General features: G+C 37.4%; 1 long non-coding RNA gene across 2 annotated transcripts; it reads left to right on the top strand.

The window, feature by feature from the left end:
- The first annotated feature begins 13,211 nt into the window (after positions 1–13,211).
- LOC147492006 (uncharacterized) lies at positions 13,212–17,369 on the top strand. 2 transcript variants are annotated; one of them, XR_015198569.1, is made up of 8 exons: positions 13,212–13,434; positions 13,634–13,702; positions 13,803–13,856; positions 15,260–15,316; positions 15,421–15,603; positions 15,833–15,895; positions 17,000–17,075; positions 17,182–17,369. It is a non-coding gene; the product is annotated as an uncharacterized LOC147492006 (long non-coding RNA). The 2 variants fall into 2 exon arrangements; XR_015198568.1 differs by lacking the exons at positions 15,833–15,895; positions 17,000–17,075; positions 17,182–17,369 and adding an exon at positions 15,704–15,720 and having other exon boundaries at positions 15,421–15,589.
- Positions 17,370–25,574: the final 8,205 nt, after the last annotated feature.

Raw genomic sequence — 25,574 nt, 5'->3', positions numbered from 1 at the left:
GGGGCACATAACCCCAATGAAGTAACTGAAAGGGTGAGACCTTTCTTCCCCTCATAGCCAAATCCCATCGGCAACTCAACAAATCCCCAAACATACAAATCAAAAACCCGTAGAACAAAACACAAAACCCAATACAAACAAATCTCAAAACCCGTAAAAAAAAAGTTTTGGCTAATTATTCATTTTTTTGGGGTTTGTTTTTCATTCAAAATATATCTCTATCCATATAGAGGTTTTGTCAAGAAGATAAAATTATTCGTTAACCCGGTATCATTTTCGTTACTCTAGACGTATAACTTTCATTATTTATATCTTCTGGTTTTGAAAACTCTAGAGAGATGTTTTAAGAAACTCGTACTCAAAAGTTGTTATTCTAGATGTTACTACTTTAAAACAAATCATAACAGTTAATCTTAGGTAATTTTCGTGTCGGCTCTGTGGCGAACCCAATATAGACAGACAGAGCTTCAACTATGTGAGTTGGGGGATTTACTGCGCAAGACATGGAATGTCCTGACCCGGGCGAATAGCTCGGTGATATAGGCGACCCTTAGTAAGCAAAGATGATCTCAAACCACCCCTAGATTGCATAGTTCTAGGGGTTGGTCTGTGTAAAATTCATTGCCCATTTTGAAAAATACTTAACTATTGATGTATCCAAAATCTATCATTAATAGCACAATGAAATTAAACATTTTTGAAAAATAAGTGTAAAATAAAAATAAAAATAATTGTATACTCGCTCCACAGGTTCACACTTACTCCAACGATGAGTAAAAAGTGTTTTACAAAGAATATGCGAGATATATTGTGGACTAAGGCTCCGGCACTTACAACCACACCCTCCAAGTGGAGAGGTCCGGTTACCTTATTGATGTATCCCCTTAAAGCAAAAGATGGAATGGAATGGGAAAGGAATACGTCATAAATAAGGATTCAATCCTCATAGATGGGATCTTGGGGAAGGATTTCTTCGACATCTGTAGACCATAACTCATGAAATGCTTGAGGCACTGACCATTGACTTTAAAGGTACTGTTGTCCTTATGTTTTTTAAAGTAATAGTCCCATAAGGGGTGACTTCTATTATATTAAAAGGACCAGTCCATTGAGTATTTAGTTTTCCTGGAAAAAGATGCAATCTAGAGTTATAAAGCAAAACTTTTTGACCAACTTCAAAATGGTTTCGTAATATATGCTTGTCATGAATCCTTTTCATGTTGGTTTTGTAATCTTTTGAAAGGTTATAAGCATCGTTTCGAATCTCTTCGAGCTTGTTTATTTGTAGTTTACGCTTTTCACCTGTCGCATCGAGATTATAATTAATGGTTTTTATTGCCTACAGGGCATGATGCTCTAGTTCAACTGGCAGACAACAAGGTTTTCCAAAGACAAGCCTATAAGGGGACATCCTTAAAGGTGTTTTAAAAGCGGTTTTGTATGCCCATAGTGCATCATTCAGATGGAGAGACCAGTCTTTCCTATTTTGATTAACTGTTTTCTCTAAGATACATTTAATCTCTTGATTAGAGACTTCAACTTGACCACTTGTTTGAGGATGGTATGGAGTTGCAACCTTGTGGGTCACTCCATATTTTTTCATGATATGCTCAAAAACTCTATTGCAAAAATGTGATCCACCATCACTGATGATGGCTTTTGGGACACCAAACCTTAAAAAAATGTTTTCTTTTATAAACCCGATGACTGTTTTGTTATCATTGTTATGATATGGTATGGCCTCAATCCATTTTGATACATAGTGTACGGCTACTAGGATGTAAATGAAACCATTAGAAGTTGGAAAAGGTCCCATGAAATCGATGCCCCAGATGTCAAAAATCTCCACTATGAGAATAGGATTTAAAGGCATCATGTTACGTGTAGAAATACGACCGAGATGTTGGCAACGAGCACATGCCTTGCAATAAAGGAATGCATCGTGGAAGAGTGTTGACCAGCATAATCCTCATTATAAAACCTTAGCAGTGGTTTTATTAGCACTAAAATGCCTTCCATAAGGCTACTCGTGGCAGAAGGAAAGAACGGCAGATTGTTCCTATTCTGGAATGCAACGTTAGATGATCTGATCTGGGCAGTAATTGAAAAGATATGGGCCATCCCAATGATAGTACTTTACTTTAGCCAGGAACTTCTTCCTCTGATTTCTTTTCCATAATGGCGAAGTCTCTTCCGTCCCCAGATAATTCACAATATTAGCATACCAGGGTGCAGAGAGGCTCGCGTAAAGGTGCACATCAGGAAAATAATCTAAAATGGGCTCGGAATCACCATCACTATCATCAGTTAACCTAGATAGGTGGACAACCACTACATTTTCAACTCTTTTTTTATCTTTTATCTCCAATGTGAATTCTTGTAGGAGGAGAATCCATCAGATCAACCTCTGCTTAGCATCCTTCTTCGCGAGAAGGTACCTAACTGCGTTGCATGATCAGTGTAGATTAAGGTTTTTGAACCTATTAAATATGGACAAAATTTGTCTAAAGCATAGACAATGGCTAAGAATTCCTTTTCAGTGGTCGTATAATTTCGTTGAGCCTCATTTAGAGTTTTACTTGCATAGTAAACAATTGTAGGTCCTTTATCATGTTTTTGACCTAGAACAGTGCCAACAGCGTAGTCGCTGTCATCACACATGTTGCTCAAACGGTTTCGACCAATCAGGAGGTTGAATTATAGGTGTAGTTATTAAAGTGGCTTTCAACTTTTCAAAAGCTTGCATGCATTCAAAGGGTGCATCTTTTATAAGCAGATTAGTTAAAAGTTTAGCAATTTTTGAGAAATCTTGGATGAATCTTCTATAAAATCCAACATGGCCTAGAAAGGCTCGTATGTCACGGATATTCCATGGAATAGGTAGAGTAAAAAATTTTGTCTATTTTAGCTTTATCTACTTCTATACCATTTTTAGACACAATGTGACCTAACACTATTCCCCTTTTTACCATGAAGTGACACTTTTCCCAATAAAGGACCAGATTCTTTTCCTGACAACACGCCAATACTTTGGATAGGTTGGATAAGCAATTGTCGAAAAATCTCCATAGAGGGAAAATTCATCCATAAACACTTCCATGAATCTCTCCACCATATCACTGAAAATGTGTAGCATGCAGCGTTGAAATGTGGCAGGTGCATTGTAGAGACCGAAAGGCATATGTGCATAGGCATATGTTCCAAAAGGGCAAGTGAAGGTAGTCTTTTCTTGATCTGATTCATCAATTAAAATATGAAAGTACCCTGAATACCCATCCAAGAAATAGTAATAAACATGCCCTGCTAAACGTTCAAGCATCTAATCTACAAATGGCAGGGGAAAATTATCTTTCCTAGTTACAGCATTCAGCTTCTGATAATCAATACAAATCCTCCACATGATGGGAACACGTGATGGTATTAACTTTCCTTCCTCATTGCGGACCATAGTAATCCTAGATTTCTATGGCACCACATGAATAGGGCTGACCCATTCACTATCAGATATGGGGTAAATGATTCCAACATCTAGCAATCTCAGGATCTCTGCCTTTACTACCCTCTTTCATAGCTGGATTTAACCGACGTTGTGGCTCTCTAGAGGTTTTGGCATTTTCTTCCAGGTGAATCCGGTGGGTGCAAATCTTTGGATCAATTCCCTTTATATCATCAAGAGACCAACCAATGGCAAAACGGTGTTTTTGAATCACTCTAATCAAGCGCTCCTCTTCCTCTTTTGACAACTGGGATGAAATGATAATGGGATGTGTACCATATGTATCAAGATAGATATATTTTAGGTCAGGAGGGAGAGGTTTAAGAGCAGGAGTAGGTGTTATGGGTAACAATGTCTCTACAGGATCCTGTTCTTCTATTGAAAACACCTGGGCTTGTGATGTCTCTTTCTGTTCAAGTAACTCATAATCTGAAGTGCATAAGGGGACTGATTCCAAAGCTATCGAGGTATCTTCTTTATACTGATCCATGTCGAACTCTGAATCTCTGAAGGATAAGAACTGATGCACCTCATTTTCTGAGAAAGTCCAGTCATAGTACTCTTGAACTACACTGTCTATCATACTAACTTCATCATCCAACTCTTCTTCCATCTGCTATTGCATCATCTTGAAAACATTGACTTCTCCTAAGAGGTTTTAGAAAGACATGGTCATAGATCCATTTTGGCAATTTATGAAGGCGTTGGCCATTGCCAAGAATGGGCGCCGTAGAATGATGGGTATGGCATCGTGAGCAATTTCGGTGTTGATGATGACGAAATCAATAGGGTAGTTAAAATCCTTAACCTTGACATTTTTTACCACTCTTTTTGGGTATTTGATGGATCAGTCGGCTAATTTCAATGTCATGGTGGTAGGTGTAAGCTCGTGGAAACTGAGTTTTTTAAAGAGGTAGTATGGAAGGAGGTTAACACTTGCTCCAAGATCGAGTAAGGCAGTGGCAGTGTACTTGTCTCCTATAGTGTAAGGGATGGTAGGACGACCAGGAACTTTATATTTGATGATTTCGTTGGTCTCTGTGAGGGATGGAAATTGTTCTGTAAGGAAGGCATCTTTTGGAATGTTAGTTTTTCTTTTGTTGGTGCACATATCCTTAAGAAATTTGGCATGCTTGGTTAAATGTTTGATGGCATCGAGAAATGACAGATTTATGGTTAGGCTTTTGAATGTTTATCTGATTTCATCAAAATTTTCATCCTCCTTGGGTGTCATTAGGCGAGCTGGAAAATGTGCCTTTGGTTTGTATTGTCTAACTGGTTTAGGTGGAGGAATTGATGGTTTAGGGATTGGAACATTGCTAGGGATATGTGGACGTATTTGGTTTGCAATTTCCGATTCTGGTACTGGAATGGTTACCTCTATAGGTGTAGGGTCTTCTGGTAAGACTATCTTGTTGCTAATAGTTTTGCCATATCGCAACGTTGTGACTGCCTTAATCTCTTGGGTTGGAAGGTTTTAAACTTTTTGGCCTGGAAATGAATTTTTCTGGTTTCGCTCTTGGGCTAACAAGTTCAGAGATTCTTACATGGATGTTAGGATTTGGGTTTGCTGTTGCATGATAGATAGCATTATTTTGGTGGGCTTATCTGTTTGGACACTAGTTGATGGTGTAACGGGGACTAGGTCTCTTTGGTTGTTGATAGGTTAGTTTTGATAGTTCTAGTTAAACTGGGATAGAACTAATGCTTTGTTCTGATTGTTATAGATACCTTGTCCTTGTCCTTGTCTGAAGGTATTTGTTGGTTTGTTGAAACCTGGTGGTGTTTGGTTTTGTGGAATGTTTGTCCATGCGAAGTTTGGATGTTGTCTCCATGATGCATTGGGTACATTGAAAGCACATACTTCTTCTGGCTGAAGTGACAATAGGTTTGTGATCAATTGATAGGTGGCATATATATGGTTTAAGTTTAGACAGAAATTGCATGGTAAGGTATTTACGTTCATGACAGGATGAGGGGTTTGGTCTTTTTGTTTGGTTGTGAGGGCATCTATCTTTCTTGTGAGGGTTTCTATTAGGGTTTTGATTTATGGATCTGATTTCACCTCAAAAATACCACTAGCCTTAGTTGTACTTGGTTGGGTTGTTTTGTAATTTTTTATGTCGCCCCAATGGGTACTCTTTTTAGCTTGGTTTTCAAGAAAGGTTAAAACTTCAGTTGCACCTCTATCCAAAAAATTACCATTACTCATGATGTTGAGGGTTACTTTGTGTTCTGGGAGAAGGCCTTTGAAGAAACATTGGACAAGAGTGGATTTTTCTAGTTTATAGTGAGGACATGAATGGAGTAGGTTAAAGAATCTATCCCATACTTCAGAAAATGTCTCACTCGGACTATGTCTGAAGAACTGTATCTTGCTTCTTATCTCTTCTGTTTTCTTTGGAGGAAAGTACTTCTTCATGAAAGAGAACACAACATTTTCCCATGTATCGAAAGAGTCGGCCTTCTGTGAGAGAAGCCAAGCGTGACTCTTGATCGTCAGTGACACCTGGATGATAAAAGGTATTACATACTTCATGTATCCGGCGTAGATGCTTGTACGGTAACTCATGTTCTAACCCGTGGAAGATGGGTAGAAGATTGAACACTTTCAGTGGAATCCTAAAATTGCTCGTAAGTGGTGTAAGTCATGTACAAAATGGAAGTCCATCTTGCAATGATGTGTAGAAGTTGGAGAGAGGCTCTTCAGCTTGCACTACTTCGTTAGCCATCTTAAGAGATGGAGGACTAGAAACAGGAGATTGTCTAGGTCGACGAACTCTCCTACGTGAGTAAGTTTTATTCTTGCTAATACTAAAAGTGCATGAACGCAGTATCATACACTTTTAGCAAGACCCCAAAACTATCCTAACATGCGCAAACAGTGCAATGCATGCTCAAGAAATCAAAATTCGTTTTTCCAAGGATGGAGTTTTGAAAACTTTGTTTTTGGTCTATATTTTACTAAGCCTTGTTCAAAGGAACAGTTGGGCGCGTAACTAGGATGGCTCTACTACACGTCTCAGAAGAGTAGGCAGTCACTTCACCAAGTGGTCTGCTACCAAGAATCTCACTCACGATGAATCTTGAGGAGGGGAGTAAGGAAGGTAGTTGGTCCACCGGAATCTGTTTTTACTCTAAATCTTCGTGGCTATATTTTTGTCCTTTTCTGGAGGAGCATGACTACTTGGGCTTTAGTTGATTGATTTTAATTACTTTTTTTGGTCTAGGGCTTTCAAGAATCAAGCAACGTCCAATTTACCTACATTGGGTAATGACTTTCCAATGGTTGTTATGGCTCGGGTTCAGCCTTATGCACGAATGTAAATTTGCAATGCCAAAAATAAATTTCAAATAATCACGTAAGCATGCTTGAACACAGAAGTATCCTCTTACTTGGGCTTCGAGGAGGTTTAGAATTTACCTCTCAAGCCGTGCTTACACAATACTTGAGGAGAAGACGACGTCGGTTGGCGCTTGATCTGAGAATCGGGCCCAACCTTTCGAACTTTACGCTGTTTTAAGTTACAATAAAGGCCCACTTAAAAAGCCCACAAGTTGGATTTTTGACAATTTATACAACTTTGCCTTCAAGGGCTAAAACTCAAAACTAAACTAAGATTACACTAATCTAATTAACTAGTTTTAGATTAATTACCTAAATTAACTAGAGTCAATTAGACTTAGAGTGTTGATTACTAAGTTGATTCAAAGTGTGTAAGCTATAATACATAACTTGCCTCACACACTTGAACTTCTCAAGGCAATTAAAACTCTAATCCCTTAGTAAGTATTAACTTAAACCAAGTTTAAATCCTGTTCATCATAAGAAATCAATCAAAAACCAAGTTTTCATTTTTTTTCGTTTTTCTTTTTATCATTAACTATTACAAACAAGTTCCACTGTTTTCTCCTACTTTATTACAAAATCTGGGCTCAGAGTACAACTGTGTGTCACAAATGAACTGGACCTAGAAAAAATCGCAAACACTTGTGTTGAGGTGACCCAGCGGTCGTGCTCGCTCCGCCGGCGCCGGTGGATGGCAGTCGTCTTTCACCTATTTGATCAGCTCCTCTCCACCTTTGTTTTCCCGCAACCTGATTTGCAAAAAGGTATCTCAGTACAGAGAAACAATAAAAATAAAATGACAAAAAAAATAAAAAAAAAAAATAGAAATGGAGAGGTGAGAATGATGCTCCCTTCTTAGATTCTCAACCAATCACTCTCACTCCTTCAATCCATGACGGCGGTGCCATTTGAAGATTTAATATTGTAGTGAGTATACTTCAAAAGAGTTTAGAAGTTGAGGATCATCCTAAATTGTTTAGAGTTTGAGTGAGGGAGATAGAAGAAGAAAGGCAAACTCTTGAATATTAGAAAAGTTCTAAGCTAACGAACTTGAAAGCTTTGATTGTTTTTTAAAATGACTTGAAAACATGAAATGAAGATTGATTAAAACATTGAAATGAAATAAGCAAACAAGAACAAGATGAAGATTGAAACAAAGAACAAGTAATAAATGAAATAACAAGAAATTAAAAACATAAATTGAAAAACAAGACAAGAAAATAAACAAACCAAATGGTTTGGATCCTAAGACAATGGATGAGTTCTCTCTCCTTTGCTTTTTTATTATATACCCCTACTTTTGCCATTTATAGATTTGCCCTCATCAATTCTAAATTATACACCTCACTCCTTTCACTTTTGCTTTTGTTTTTGCTTTATCGGTGCCTTTTTGACCAAGGTAGGTTTAGGAATAAGTCTTCATAATTTGAAATAAGGGCCTCCATTTTTGGTCTTCTGATTTGAGTCCTTTGATTGTTGACTTTGACCGTTGACTTTGACCAATTGACTTTGACTTTTTTAGCACTTTTCCACAGTAACTATTGATCTTCATAATAAGCGTGATTAAGGTTCATTTTGGTGCTAAGACACAGCTTTTATGATAAGTGGTCGAAATACTCCTTAATCGAAAAAAGCAATTAAAAGCTATGAGTTGTCTTTTTTTAAGCGTAAGAAGGATCAGAATGCAAAGAATATCACGGGTAATAAACGCACATTTGGGAGCTGATCAAGCCACTTGGTTCTCAGCACCCTTCTCCTCTTGCTCACACTGAAAGGTGTCATTGGTCCTCTCTAATTGCGGACTTCTTTCTGTCAACCTCTTTTCGAATTCTTTTCTCTTCTTAACCACTTCATCTAGATTTAATCCACAGGATATAATATCCATTCCAATCCTTAGCCGCATTCTAAATGGTTGCATGTCAATTTGGTTTACCCTCTCAGGAATACTTCTAAGAAGACTATCTATAAAGGCAAGGCAATACAACCCACAACGTACTGTTGGAATCTGGTTGTTGTGTGACACTAACAAATTCACGAGCCCATGATGTGTTCAAATTAACAGTGGAGCTTGGATCAACACACCTGAGCATATAAGGAATCATTCTCTCCAAATCAAGTTGTTCATCAAAAATTTGGTTTCCACTAAGAGAATCATAGGTGCGCACTTTCATCTCTTTAAGGTTAAAGACATCAACAATCCAGTGACTACCATGAACTTGAAGATGTATAATTACTCCATTACCCTTTATTGGGTGCGGTTGATTTCTAATCCTTCCTTCAAAGGGGTCCAAATACTCTTTAACAATCTCATCTGTATGGTACAAATAAACCATTACCCACTTTCTCATATGGGCTTGCAGCTCAAAAACTTGGTTCTTGTAGCTTTTTCTTGAGTATCCCATACTCTCTTATGATGAATTTCTACATCCACAAAGTGATGATGAAGCTTATCAAACTTAAAAAAGTATAATGAGTAAGCTTCAAAAGAAACTTAGTATTAAAGTATATATAGAGAACTCACAGCAAAGTAAACATCCTCAACAACTGTATATACTTCCTCTTCTGGAATGGCATGTTCCTTACAGTGCTGCTTATACCACCTTATCAATACCTTGACATATAAGCTGAGAACCTAGAAAAGAATCATATAGTAATTAGCAACAATTAACTTTCTATAGTAGTTTACTTTGCATATTAATACCAAGTTGTTGATAGTTGTAGAGCAAATTACTAATGGTAGATTCATTACCTCACCATCCACCCACTGTCTTCCATGTAATGAATGAAAATTATGCACTGAAATGACTTGATCGTACCCAAAAACTCTTATATCTGGAGAGCTCTGTTGATCCTTCTTCCTACTGAACTTTTTCCAGTAATAATTAACAACATTTACCTCACCTGTGATAGTTGTTTTCTTGTAAAAGGTTGATGACAGAGCAACCTTGATCAATGAGTCACATTCCTTTCCCATTTTCTCTTCCCATAAACTAGTACTTTCTTTTCCTAGTTTTTTTTTTCCCTCCTCCTCCTTCTATGGCCACTCTCTTCAGTTTTCTTATCCATTTCCATTTCAGTGTGAATGAGTACCACATCGGGGCCTCCAAATCAGCAAACATCATGTCGACTCCACACTCTTTGATCATCATATACAGATGCCACAACATCTTGGTGCTTGCACCTTCGATGGTGGCTTGCAATTCGGTTATGTCGGGGACTCTACACTTCCAACCAATAGTGAAGCAAAACTGATTTTTTTCCATTTCTCTATTCAGATCGCTTCCCCATCAATATCACTAGGAGGAAAGACTAAAACACTAGCCAAAGGAGAGTAAAATGGTACATGCAAAAATGGTATCATAGATTCAAAGATAAGGTACTATAGCAGTCTGTACCCCCACCAGATCCTCCTCCAGCTTCACAATATGTTCTTGGTATGTCCCTTTTGGTATGTCCTTACTAATCTGTTGCAAAGCACTTGCAGCAACTGACTCCAAATCATTTTGCCCTCTTTGTTGTTGTTCAACATCTTCAACTTCATCTGACTCAACCTGGATCAACTTTCTTCTTTATTTGTGTGTCTCTTCCTCCTTAAGCTTCATCTCCCGTTCCCTTGTTCTCTCACTGATTTGATATTTTTTTCTTTAAGTTTTGCCTCTCACTAGCCTTTATAGCCTCATCTTTTCTTGCCCTTGATGGCTGAACTCGGGTACCACAACCTTTGACCACTTTCCTTTTCTTTATTCCATACTGAGCAGGTATTGAAGTATCTCCCAGAACTTCAAGGCTTTGATCCTTGTCCAATGCTCTTTTTCTTTGATATGAGGAATTAGGAGAAACCTCAAAGGTAACTTTCTTAGAAGCAGATGAACTCCCTTTCTTAGGTTCTGAGTGAACATTCTGCTGGGAAGACCTTGTTAGGGTTTTCAGTATAGCATCATCAGCTACATTGCTTGCCTTCTTTGGCCTTCTAGTTCTAGTTCCTTTCATAACCTCAACCTCTAAACTTCTACTCCTTGTTCTAGGCCATTTCACAACCTCAACCTCTGAACTTTCCATACCACCTTTCAACCCACCATGAACAATCTCTTAAATTATTGTTTCCATGCCAGTCCTTATTTCACTCTGGAGTATATCCCCAACAACCCTAACCTCATTAGTAACCTGTTTTAGATTAATCAGAGCACATAACAAAGAATATAATTAAGATCCCACTTCACTATTTGTAAACCACAACAGAAAAACAATATATACATTGTTCGACATATATTGTTCAACAATATATTAATTATGGTACCGTGAACATATTAGTGCTTCATATAAGAAGAAATGCTGAGACATGCAATTCAACAACAACACATTATTAGTGTTTCATATAACAACCAGTTTCTAACATTTGCAATTCCAATTCAAGACTATATAATAGGGTACCTATATCATATTACAGCTTCTATAACATTATAAGATTATATGAGTACTTCAAATGTCAAAAACTTGTTACCCATATATTATTAGTACTTTTTATAAGTATTGCTGACATATTTGGGGAAACAACATGCAATATTGTTGAAAATAGTAAATTAAAGAAAACAAGTTACTTACTAGGCCTTTAATTAGTTTTGCCTGTCTTTGAAACAGTTCCTCATTATTGTATTTCCTTGAAACTGCTGCACCACTTTGCATGGGCTGTTGAGCCAAAGCATCTTTTATCACTTCTTCATTCATTTCTCTTTCAAACAGATCTAGACTTTCCAATACCACTGCCTTCCCCTTAAAAGGCTGAATATTTTTCTTATAAGTATGTAGATGTATGTTTCTTGAAGGCAAGTCTACCCAATCTAGTATTCTTGGGAACCTACCATCAATTTGTCTTCGAACCCCAAGAGATGGGATGTGAAGATATACCCAAATAACAAAACAAATTAAACAACCATAAACTACGAAAGAATCCTTTCCGACACTCACATGATTATATATGTCTTCCAAATACTCTTCCAACATTTCAAACAGAGGTGTGCCCCAAGGAAAGTTGTCAAATGCATTTAAATTCTTGGCAAGATCAATATACCTCCCATCAACTGTCCTAGTAGATCCTGGAAGCACAACTGCAACAGTACATACAACCTATTCAGCCTAAACACATCATTCTGACTTTCTTCACCAACACTTGATTTTGCCAAGTTTCTAGCTTCCAATATTTCTGTTTCAGAAACCGTGGTTCCTTTAAAAAACCTTGCATGAAATTGGGATGGGATCTTCACGTCTACCGTGACACACTAAGACCCATTATAAGAGCATCACTTTTTTTAAACACTAAATCCTTCTTACCGATTCGGTAGCAAAGTTTACCTACTTGGTGTCCATAATACAAAGACTAAGCGTAGTAGTGGTGTGCATTCTCTCATTAATGCTTAAGAACTTCCCGAAGCAAGACTTCTTAAAATCTTCCTGCTTTGCAGTAGTGAATGTCTTGAACAATTTATGCATTTTATCGAGTAACATACGAATAGTCAAATTATGTTTTCTCATTTTTGAAAGATTGGAAATGGTCGGAAAATAGGGCTTCAAGGGTTTCAATTTGGGCGATTTTTTTTGTCTGAAAAGGAACATCGAATAGTCCTTATAGCACACACATATTACTACCGACACGTGCCAATTAAAGGTTAAAAAACCATCATTTCTTCAACTGTTCGACAAATAATTAATGCTATCGTATCGTTCCTAACACGTGACAAAGATTTTTCCCGCCCAAACTAGATTCTTCATCTCACCAGTTTATCTACGTACAGACATATTCCGAGGTACTAACCATCAGAAACTTCTAATTCTAGTCAATTTTACAAAGGATGGGACTTCAAAACATTTTGGCTATTTGTATAAGAATTTTTTTTTAAATATTGAACAATGGACAAGCTGTAACTGAGTTGGGTGGGAACAATGGTGAAATATGGCACTGAGATGCTAGTTACTACTTCTCAACTTCACAACTTCAGTATGTGTTATTAAATGCTACACTTTTGCTTTACTTGATATTAAATAATCTTATCAAAGTTAACTTTTGTTTAACTTGTTATTGGGTAATACTATTTTGTAAGTTATAGGTGTATATTAAAGTCAACCTGATAGTCTTAATTGTGTTTTTGTTTGTGGCTTCAGGTGCTGATGTATCATACATTATAGGTTGCCAGTTATCTCAGTTTAGAATGTCACGTCCAGCCCAGCACCTATAAGAAATTGTGTTTTTTGCCACGGATGCACAGTATTTGGAGCCACGGATGCGAGCTGTCACATATTTTCCCACGGCTAATTATTTCTTTGTTGGTAAGTGGCGTGGTTCTTCAACTTTTACCTACGGCTGTTCACAATTTAGGCCGTGGCTGCTACCCACGGTTTTATCCGTTGGATTCTCGTGTGGAAGCCCTTTCCACGGCTTAAAGTTATTTTTCGCCCCTGTAAACCGTAGGCAAAGATCGATTGGAATATAGTTCCATGAATGATAAAGTTGAGAACATAGCAACACAAACACCACCAATGGCAGCCACCTACGGGCCACAGTACTGTTATCGTTGCTCTTCATCCTCCGACACTGGTACTTCACTATTTCTTCCTCCTCCTTTTCTTCTTCTTAGTTCTTCCTATGGTTTTGTTTGGGCTTGAAAACCTAGGGTTCTAGGGTTTCCTCTTTATGTTGTTTTCTTCTATTCTTCGTTTAGATTTAAGAGGGTAATGTTTAATTACAATAATTTCTTTAATTTTTACTTTTGGGTTCTGATTTGGGCGTTTTTCAGGTGCATAAAATATTGTTTGGGTTCCTTCATTTCAGATATGGCTTTCTTAAATGAGGGAGACGAATCAAGGTAACCCTAAGCTAGCTTCTTCTTTCTCCTCTATGTATCTGGTTTCTATGTCTAGTTAAATTCTATGTAAACCTTAACAAATTGGTTGTCTTTTGCAAAGGGTTTGGTTAATTGAGTTTTTGGTTCGCATCGCAGCAGCTAAACTGAATTAAAGGTTTGTTTGTTACTTTCCCTTTTAGTTGATTATTAATTGGCTTGTTTTGATTGGGTGTTGACTGTTGGGTGATTCAATATGGTAGGGAATTTGTTTGTTGAAATTCTTCTGAGAACAAATTATTCTTGTTCTTCATTTATTTGAGTTTGGTACAGTCTTTGCATTGGTTTATGTCCTGATTTTTCTTGGTGCTTGTATTTGTTCACTTGGCTTCCTTAGTTTTTCGACTCTGCGTTACAAAATTTTCAGTTGGATTTGGTGTGGTAATCTCGCAACTGATTTATCTAGTTAGAGTTAGATTTGTGTTTTAGTGATCTTGGCAGTAAAGTTAGTGCGTCATGGAGATTTCCCCTGTAGGATTAGTGAGGGACTGTGGGAAGAAGCAAATTTTGTTTTGATATTACCCATGGAACGGAGAAAGGTTGGTTAACAACAAGATGATATCAGCCTATGGATGTCGTGTGGGAAGGAATACAAATTTGCCAAAATGGGTATGTCAAAATAATTCGTTCTAGAATGTGTAATGACGTTTAAATTGAATTAAGGAAGAACCTTGAGGGGACCACTGGCCTTAACACTTGTGAGCTGGTTCCTCGTCTATTTCTCTGTTTTACCTTTCTTAGGAAAGGCCTTAGTGATTTCTCTGATTGAGTTTAGTTGTTTTCCATCGCTTGATGGTGAGGTTTAGTTGCTTGTGTATTGCTTGACGGCAATCCATAGTTCTAGGTCTCTTGTTATTTCCTTTGGCAATTCGTTCCCGACATTATTTAAACAGGCGTCAAGGTCTTTCGTGTTATTTCCCATGGCAATTCATTCCTGACATTCTTTAAATAGGTGTCAAGGTCGTTCGAAGTGAAATTGGAGATAAAGCCCCAATTTCTCATTGCTGATTATCTCATTAGTTGTCGATTTTTATTGTGGACATTTGTATTTTGTGTAAAATAGCACAATCACATTTTTAGTTTGTTCCAGGGATGCTTTCTTCCTCTCTCCATTTAGAGGTCACAATTTTCTGCAAATGGTGCTCTAATGTGTTGATTGGAAGAAAGTTGCAGGAGGCTTTGAAAAGGATAGCTTCTTTCTGTTTTCGTTGTCTAGCCTGTTGTTAGTTGGAGAAGACTTCTGTTTTGGAGACAGATGAGGTCTGAGATTTTTATGTTTTGGACCTTTTCCTGGTTCTCTATGTATTTGTATAAATAGTCGTGTTGACTGAAGCTGATTTAAAGAATCCTTAATAGAATCTTTCTGTTTCTTTCTAGGTTTGTTAGTGATGAAAGCTCTTTATGAAATAAAATGACCTTTTATTTTCGGTTTACGTAGTCTATCTTGGTTATATCAGATTATACTGTAATGTCTCCTTGTTGAACTCACAAACTATGTTCACGTTTTTTTTCCCCTGGCAGCTCTATAGAAATTATTGCCAAATTTGCTCAATTAACTCCACAGGAAAGGGCAAAAAGGTAATATTTAACTCATCTAAATATTATTAACTCCTTAGCATTATTATTATAATTATTAAATCTTCAATGCAATGAGTTGATTGTTCTGCATTTTGTTGAAACAGGAAGTTGGAAAGCCTCTAAGTCAATTGTTTTGGTCTGTTCTCTTTTATGGACCATCAGTGCTATATTTTTAAGCTACGTTTTTCTGTTTCTTTTGAGAGTATAGGCGCTAAAGAAAACATTTAAGAAGTTGGACCACGATGTAAATATTTAGGATTTCTTGGGTACAAGGTACATATTTCTTGGTCTTACATTTTCCTTTTTACTATAGACCTTATTTTGTAATTTCTATTTAGTTTTGTACCTGACTAAGAAATCTTATATTACCGTTTTGCTTTTTTGTAGTACTCAAACTGTTGAGGTACCTCACCGGCCCGAGCTTTGAATTTTTTTTTTTCCTCTTTATTTTTCAAACCGACAAGGTGTCAAGGTATCGGGATTTTGATGTAAGTTGGTTGAACTGCTTTTGGGCAGTGATCCGACGAATCAATCAAGGCCACTCGAAGCTCAATTGTCGAAATGCATAAAATCTTCGAGGTAAGACTTCAAATAAAAATATTTTCCAGCTCTTGTATATGATCTCGTGACCTTTGTATTTCTATTAATTCTCAGACGTAAGCATTTTAGCCCTTTGTATCTTCTATTGAAGGAGATATTCACACATCATGAACCTATATTCTATAGTCAAGACTTTTTCTTTTGAGAAACTTTTGTCTACACGCTACACTTTCTTTGGTCAACGTAAAATGTAATTGAGCTTAGAAAACATTCTCTAGCTAAGATAGTGTCTCTCTATTTACTCTGTTGATTTGGAGCAAAGAAAACACATTAGCTCTTTTTGTTGCATTTTGACTAAGCATTTTTTAGAGGCCTAAGGGTTAAGCATGAGTGGTTAATGTAATGAGCCTTTGCATGGCTAGAGTTATGAAAGTAAAAACTAAATTAGAAAATTTTGTACATCAGAAAAGTAAGGACTATATTCTGATAAAGCATAATAGATCAAATGAATAAACAATCTATTGATGATGTTGCTCAATTTAAAGTTTAAAGTAGTCATTACCTTTCAACACCAAGATGAACACATATAGTGCAAGTCCCATGCTTCAAGTCCCATGTTATGTAAAGATCCATGATTTTTACATGGATCTTTTTTGAGGTTCTTGATTGCGGAACAACTTGAATGAGAATTTTTGTTTAAGATGCAACCAATTTATGTTGCTTAGGTTGATCTGAGTTGCTGTAAATAGATTACTTATCTGAGACACCGGTTTCACCTAAGGATCTTTGGAGAATTATTTCTATGATTGGAAGAACTATAGTTACTAATGCATGTGCCATTGTCTTCTTATGTTACCCTAGTCTGCTATTTGTAGTAGACACATCTTTCGTGTTGCCTAGATATCCTTCATCCAAATTTTAAAAAAAAAAAAAATGGTATTCTTTGTTCTCTCTTGTCATAGTTTGGTCCTTTGGAAGTAAGTTTTTCGGGAGTTTCTTAATAATGTTTTAGAATCGAATAAGGATGTATACAAAGTATACTTACTTGGTTATGAATCTTATAATTGTTTACTTAGTTAAGTTGACTGGAGATGTGATTAAATCATTGATGTCCCATAATCTTCGACTTTTCTCCGGGTGAAGCCACATGTAGGCAATGAGGAGAATGCATGCAATCGCGGTGGCTACTAGTTTAGGCACTTAGTTGGAAAGTTTTGAGGTACTTTGGTAATGCTTGAAATTAGCATTATATTGACTCAATTCAGATTGAATGTTTCTTTTATTTTGCTTATGTCTTACAAATTTTACTTTTATGTTATTCTTAGGATACAAGATTCATGAAGTGTTAAGGCCTAAATAGTCGAAGGAGATGAGGATAAGTTTTACTCTCAAATCTAATTGATTTTGAAGAAATGTTTATTTCGTTTTGGTGCATCAAATTTCAGAATTCGCATACTCATTATGTGTGACTTTTTGGTTGTAATTTGTAGTAATAAAAATTAGTATTTGATCAGATGTACTTATCATACTTGTTTTCGGGATATTAGTTAATTCAATCCTTGGCTTTGCGAGCTTTTTTTTATAGATCTTTCGGGATAATTAATGAAGTGTAGGATGGTTATGGTGATTGGTGGTTATTTGTAGGTGTAAGACCTTTGCTAGGTGATTGGTGGTTATTTGTAGGTGTAAGACCTTTGCTAGGTGATTGGTGGTTATTTGTGGATAGCAGGTGAAAAGATCTAAGAATTGAAATATCAATTATTATTATTATTATTATTTAAATGACTGCCACGGTCTATAGTCTGTAGCAAAAACAGATCCCTGGTGATGAACCCGTAGAAACAACCCGACTTTTTTCTACGGACCAAAACCGTAGGAAAAAGTGACTTTTGTTACGGATTATCCAACGGTTTCTGCCATGGCCATACCGATGACAATAGTTGACACAAAGACTGTCGCTATTGGTAGGCTTTATCCACAGTCATGACTGTGGGTAGACCATTTTCGACGCACAAAATGCCCACAGTCCTGCAATGGTCTAAAACCGAGGGAAAAGACATTTTCCTTCGATTTTTGGATCGTGGGGTAAAACCTGTTTTCTTGTAGTTTTGTGAATGATAAATACTCTTTTCTTATTGAGTTTTCATACAGATTTCTCTCTCATTTATAAACAACACTGATATAATGGTACCCCTGATATAATCACAAACAAAACATGAACATTAAACATCACAAACAAAACATGAACATTATTAGCCATGTCTTCGACACTCAAGCATACTAAACCGGCCGCTTCACAAACAACAAAATACTATTACATCGATTCATTTCCAAACTTATACAGTGAAACGTACTTCCAAAATTCCATAAGGTGATCTGTGAAGTGGAAGTGGGATTTCCAAAAAAACCAAGTTGTTGACGGTATATGTAAGTGTAGCTGATGGTAGCATCCATACAGTCTTCATTGCTAAAACCTGACGGAACTGCGGCTGAAAAGGGAATATAAGCTCACCACAATAACTGCACAGTTGTCTTCTTCTGCTTTTGAATCATATTCAAGTAGTCAATTTTTTCATTGATCTACAAAGGGACTTGTTCATCAAGTACATCACACAAAAACTCAATTTCATGTGCTTGGACAAGCCTTCCACAAGACACATGAATCCTTCTAATGAAATATACACATCAAACACTTTCAATTTCACCTCACCTGTTACATACTTCTTCACTCTATGCAACAAGAACAAAATCAACATGGAAATAGTAAACACAACTATGGAACCTTTAAAAAATTATATACACTACTACGTAAAAACAAACCCAAAACTACCTAGAAACGAACCAAAGTTCAAAACATATCAATAAACAATGAAAACCGTAGAAAGAGAGGATAATCAAGAAGATGAACCTTAGAAAAATCCATTATCAAGATTTGTGTTCTTGTCCTCCATGAAAAACCTTACCAAAATCACGAAGAAGAGGATAATTAAGAAGATGAAGTAAAAAAACTGGAAACTTTGTCAGTTTGTAAAAACTTTTATAGTTTAGCACAAAAATCGAGGTCAACGTTGTTTTATGTCCTTACAACAAAAACTACGAAACAGTTGCTGATAGTAGAACAAGAAATTGCTACTCCCTCATTTCCACAATAGGTAATTCTACTGGTTTAAATGACTACCAGGTTTTCATTTTTGTTGGGTTGAATCTAACGGGCAACTATCTATGTGCTTGTCAACATCAGAAGTACAAGAGGAGAGAGAGAGTGTTACAGAGGAGAGAGTGTGGCATGAGGAAAGAGACTGTTGTAAGGAAGGGCAAAAGGGTCAAAAACTTGTTGAAAATGTCAAGATTAAAAGGGATGGCTGGTTCGAGCACAACGTGCTTTTATCATGGCCGAATCAAGCAATTACCCATCAAAATTTCAAACTTCTACATTTTTTTTTCTTCAAACACTTGATATGCAAATCCATGGATTCAAAAATAACAACAGCGGTAACAGAAATCTGTTCAACAAACAAAAACGGACTACTCCTCAGAGACTTATCGCCAAGACTAGAACCCAAAATTACTTCCTCTGGTCTTAATCTTTGCCCTGGTGTTAAACCATCTATTTGGAATGGTCTACTTAACATTCCTAATCTTCAATTTACTTCCAAAAGGTCAACTTTTAGTCCTCAGGATTTATAAATATTGAACAGTTATTCTATACCCGTACTACGCAGAGTATATATGTGGGATCAAAAGGAAAAGCAATGGATTGAGGTAATTGACTTGGGAGACTCAATATTCTCATTGATTAGGGAACATTCATATCTTTTTCAGCTTTAGATTTTCCTGGATGTTGGGAACTGCATTTTATATGAACAACGGTGAAAGTATACCGGTGTTCAACTTGGAGGATGTTACTTTTACAGAGCTACCGGTTTTTCAAGCTACCTACAGTTATTTTGGCCACCCAACACCCGCATTAAAATGACTTCAGAGAGCGTTGGAGATACTTGATACTTGATACTTGATACTTGGTAGTGTGCTGTAGTTGAAAACCTTTTTTTTTTCTTGGGTCTTTTTTCTTTGATGGCTGATGCTTAATTAGGATCCATTAAGGTCAGTATTATAAGAATTGAGAGCTAACTTATTTAGCTTAGTTTGATAAAAAAATTTGCTAGGTAAGTCGTAAGTGGAAATTGTATTAGAAATGTAAAGAAAAAACTGGACAAGATTAGGATAGCTCATAGCTAATCCATTCGACAAAACATTAACTAAATCTGACTTACGACGTTTTATATAGTTGTAAAAAGAAGCCAAAGCAATTCAATACATCGATAACCTTTCGGCAGCAACTAAACTAGCTGAATAAAATAGTGAGAGTGAACATCAACTAAATCTGACTAATCACAACACGACTAATTCTACCAATAAACACTAAAACATAAAAAAACATAAAAGAATTTGAACTTTGGGTTTATTTAAACATGCCATGACTAATTGGTGTCTGCCTCACTTCAATCTACCGAGAATCTCTGCAATTTGTTCACAAATTAGAAGAAGAGATGTGTCCACCCTCCACCTTCAAATACCAACGACTTAATTATAACTCTGATTAGGTCACAAAGTTGGGATGGAAGTTTATTTCATTAGGTTGAAGAATAATAGTTACGACCTAGGGCTTTTGAGAAGGGACTAAATTTGTTCGTTCTTCCAATTTTAAAAAATCGGTGCTTGCAATTAAAAAAATCGGTACTTACCTTAATTACCTTGTTGAGATGTGAAGGAGAAAGTGAGAAAAAAAGGTAAGTGGCAGTGGGGGGAGAAGCTAAGTTGGGGAAGTGGGGGAACTGTTTGTGTTGAATTATTTTGTTCTTCTTATTTTAGAGCCCTAATCCCCACGGTCAAAATGAGTGCAATAGCCGTGGTCAAGGTTAAAAATCGTACCCGACGGTTTCAGCCGTGGCTGCACCCACGGTCCCAGGAAACAGTTAAACTATGGTTAAAAATATTAAAGCTACTACTACGATCAAAATTCGTAGGAAAGTATGCAAAGGTTCATGACCGTGGGCAAAAGTCCATTTTCTTGTAGTGAGGACTCCCTTTCACCACTAACCCTATAATGACAACCACCCAACCTCATCACTCAAATCAACTTCACTCGATCTACCTACCCTAGCCTAACCACTCATACTTGAAGAAGTAATCGACATAATAGTTGAAACAATAAAAGGGATTAACCAGATAAAAACGCACCTGTTTACGAAAGTCTAGTTATCTTCTTACTTTATTTTCGTGTGAACTGATGAAGAGAAAACTTGCAAAACAGAAAAACTGCTTATGACCACACAAATTATGTTAGCATAAAACGTTTGGCATTCCCAAAAACCAACGTAATCATTTTATACACTACCTTCAGCCGTATTCACTCCACCATCCAGGCCTACAAATCTAAGCCAAAAGTTTCGCGCACAAAATCCGAAGTGTTTATTTCCTTTCAAAAAATTTACAGCTGGACACGTGTTCACATTCATTTACCTTTATTCTCTCTTTTCACATAGTTGTCATCCTAACAACGATCTAAGAAGGGGGTTGTGTTAGTACCCTCCGTTCTCAAACTGTCTCTACAACCCACGTGTCTAGAACCCAAGTCACAACTTCAGGTCGACACCACGACCTAGGTACCACCTAGGCACATTAGGTCGTGGATACGACCCCAGAGATAGGTCGCCCAACACCATCAGATTCATTAAATGCAGAAGGGATCAAACATCTTGTAACGGACAATTACTCCCAAAGCTCAGTCAACACAACATTAAATGGTATCATTACTGTATAGACCCCCACTTTGTGGCTTATTATGCCCACGAATCCAGTCCAATACTAGGCCTAGTCCAGCAGCTAAGCCCACGTGCTTAACCCTAGCCCATCTAATTACTGGTCTATTTATAAATATGTCTAGGTTTATTATTGTAGAAGATAAGGATAGAAGTTCAAAGAGATAACAATTCTTTTGACACAAACAAACACAGTCCTCGTAGGACTCTTTCTCTTCAGTCATATAAAAACTACTTTTTCTCAATGTGAACTACGTTAAAACTTGATTCCTAGAGAACAGATCTTGGGTATGTAGGCAACCATTATCTTGCTTTAGTTTCATCTCTCACAACCATCAATTCCCATCTATTTCTTAGTGCACATTTCATCATATTGCTCTCGTTATGTTGAAGCAGATTATTGCCGAAACATAATTGACGCCGTCTGTGGGTTTTCTAGAATCCATTATCACATGAAGTAATCAAGATGGTAAGCACAAGAAGCAAACCAAACAATCAACATATTCCTCCTGCCAATAGGAATTGCAACCCTCGAAATTCAAGCCGGCAAATGCAAGAACCGTTGAACAATCAAGTTGCTCCCAGCGGTAGGATCAATCCGGCCTCAACATCAAACTGTCGCACCATCGCCTCCACCACCACAAACGTCGGTACAAATGCCACCGTCACCACCCTCAACAGTCTTGCAACAAGAAAACCTACAAATAGGTAATCCTCCACGTGGTCTGCCGTCCGTCCATGTTGATCTTTCAGTTCACATGGATATGAACGTGGACATTACTCTCACACCAACTAACGGAACAGGTGATGGTAACAACCAATACACCCCTAATACGGTTGAGTGTGAGTTACGATGAGTCAAAAATTTGAATAGGAACTTGAGAAGGAAGTTGGCAAAGAGAGAAAGGACATTGGACGATGTTGCCAATTCAACTACATCAAAGCGACCCCGCAGAGATTCAGGCCATTCCAGTGTATGTGACCGTCTTGAAGATCCAGTTCATCGTCCTCAGCAATGTGCTACTTCTCAAGCACAATCAAACAGTGCACACTCTAATAGTAATGACCCTATTACCCGAACTTATGGAGAGAATCGGATTGGCAAGGATAATTACTACCCTAGACATGTCCGATCTCAAAAGGAAGATTTACCTCCAAGAATCAATTTCAGGAAAGATAGCCATCCGCGATATGTCTGACATGACTGGGAAGTCGGGCATTGCAGACACGAGCAACAAAACATGGAGGAGCGGTATAATTATACTGACCACCCTGCCAAGGGTGACTACCGGCCTATACACGCTAATTACAGGGATAGAGAAAGGCAATCACCGGTCGAAGTTACTCGTGCGTACCGCCAAAAATCTCTAACTCCAATAAGAGATAATGGAAGATATCATTCTCCACATAGGCACGACTGGGGGTTTAGGTGTCTAGCTGTTCGAACAAATACTTTAACTCTGACGGAACAACATTTGAAATAGTTGATTGCAAAAGAACTAAACGAGAGAGAGTCAAGGGATGTTAGAATGAAAAACTTGATGGTCAAGGAAGGGTAATTGATAAGTTATGAAAAAATGTCATTCCACATCACAGAAAAAACTATATGGAAAATCCCCATCCTAGATGGGACTGACTTAACAGGGAAGGCAAACCTCATAGAAACTATAAAGAAGGTCGTCATCCCAGACCGGACCGACCTGACAGGGAAGGCCGACCTCGCAGATTTGAGGAAAATCGTCATCCCAGACAGGGAAAGATGGCGTCATGGAAGAAAGTATAAGGAAGACCAATATCCCAAATGGACGGACCTAGTAGGGAAGACCGACCTCGCAGATTTGAAGAAAATCGCCATCCCAGACAGGTCCGACCAGATAGGGAAAGAAGGCATCACAGAAGAAAGTATAAGGAAGACCGATATCCCAAACGAGACCAACCTGACAGGGAAGGCCGACCTCGTTAACCTGAGGAAAATTGTCATCCTAGATAGGTCTGATCTAATAAGGAAGGAAGGTGTCACAAAAGCAACTAGAGGGGAGACCACAATCCCAGACAAGCTACAGGCCTGGATAGGCTAGTTACACGCAAAGAAAAAGACAATCTCCAGTCGGACCGGGGGCAAAATCTCTAACTATTGTAAGAGATAATGGCAGGTGTCATCCTCCACATAGGCTTGACCGGGGGCGCCTATCTGTTTAAATCTTTTGGATGAAATGGATTTCACTCCGCTTAACACAAAGTCCTTTTGATGTAACTTCCAGAAATAATGGTCACGAGCATGAAGAGTTTTGTCGTTTCTTAAGGGGAATTGGGTAAAGGAGTTACTTGGAATTTTGTAGGCTTATAGTACAACGTCGAAATATTCAACTGTGTTATCACATTTCAACCTTGAATATGGCGCTGAATCAGTTTCATCCACGGAGCTGATTTCCAATTCATCTCAATGGTTACTGTTGAAACAGACTCAAATGACATTTTTGCCGTTACGAATTGAAGTTCTTTTATACTTTTACATTTTATCCATCAATAAAGACATTCAATTTCTATTATCATATGTTTGGTTGTCCTTTATTACATTACTCTATTCTTCTGTACTCCTCCTTTCAACAATGTCATTCATTAGCATTAATTCCAAAAAGGTCATCCATATTATGCCTTCTTTGGTCCAAGTATGTCACATTCATGCCTGCTTGAAGAAAATCCGAGTCAATAAGATGGTTATTCTTGCTTAGTACGATTATTGGAATACTCTCAAATTTTAATATCCGTGTGAATTCCACTACTAAGGCAACGGCGTTGTGTTTTAGTTTGGTTCTACTGCAAAAATGATAACCTTGCACTTGCGGAAAATTCCAGACATTGCCTCACGTTTGGTACATGTGTTGTTACACCTGAATAACTAAGGTTATTAAGGACCACCGTGGCCCATTTGCCTTAGTTTTTTCAATAACAACAATGGGGGCGAGACTTACACTTTCTTACAATGATTTTATATTGGGGGCATCTGCATTCCCCCATTATATCGCCATCATATTTTTCTATCAATATTACCTATCAACATGCAGCGAACAATACAAGATAAAAAACAAGAAGTGATGTTGCATTTCCATTAAAGGTTGGTATTATTTTCCTACTTTTATTACACAATCAACGTTCTATTACTTTCCCTCTGGAAAAGACACACCTTTCGGAGCAACTTTTAACAATATCCATATACATTAGATATAACTTATCATAGTCTTCCTTTCTCTGTTCATTTTCTTCCAGGACATTTGTGTTTTGCATAATTGCTTGCATCTTTTCCATCTTTTTATTTCCTATCTCTAGAGTAGCTTGTGCTAACAACTTTTTGTTTTCCACAATCTCTTTCTTAGCAGCAATTAATTCCTTTCTAATCCCCCAACATTTTTGCTGTCATCTTTTCATTTGCTTCTTCCTGAGTTTTCACTCAAGCTTTCCAATCTTCTAATTCTTCAGCCCTTACAGCGGCGCTCCGCTTTTATTCTTCCATCTCATTTAATTATTCTATTAAGTTCTGCCTCCTTTCGTTAGTAACTTCTGCCAATAACTTCCACCTCCTTTCGTTAATAACTTATGCCAATAATTTCTGCCTCATTTCGTTAATAACTTCTGCCAATAACTTCCGCCTCCTGTCATCAATAATTTTCGCCCATAATTTTCGCTAAGAAATTCCGCCAATAATTTCTGCCTTCTGTCGACAATAATTGTTGCCAATAATTTCTGCCTCCAGTCGCCAATAATTTTCACCTAGAACTTCCGCTAATAATTTCCGTCTCCTGTCGCCCATAATTTCCGCCAATAGTTTCCGTCTCCAATTAGCTTTTCTACTTCTAGAAATATCTTACAACCTAACTTAACTTTTGGGTACTAGTACT

Source organism: Coptis chinensis, chromosome 6 (genome assembly GCF_015680905.1).
Source record: "Coptis chinensis isolate HL-2020 chromosome 6, ASM1568090v1, whole genome shotgun sequence".
Lineage (NCBI taxonomy): Eukaryota > Viridiplantae > Streptophyta > Magnoliopsida > Ranunculales > Ranunculaceae > Coptis > Coptis chinensis.
The sequence above is the reverse complement of the archived record's forward strand: the minus strand, read 5'-3'. Positions and strand labels throughout refer to the sequence as shown.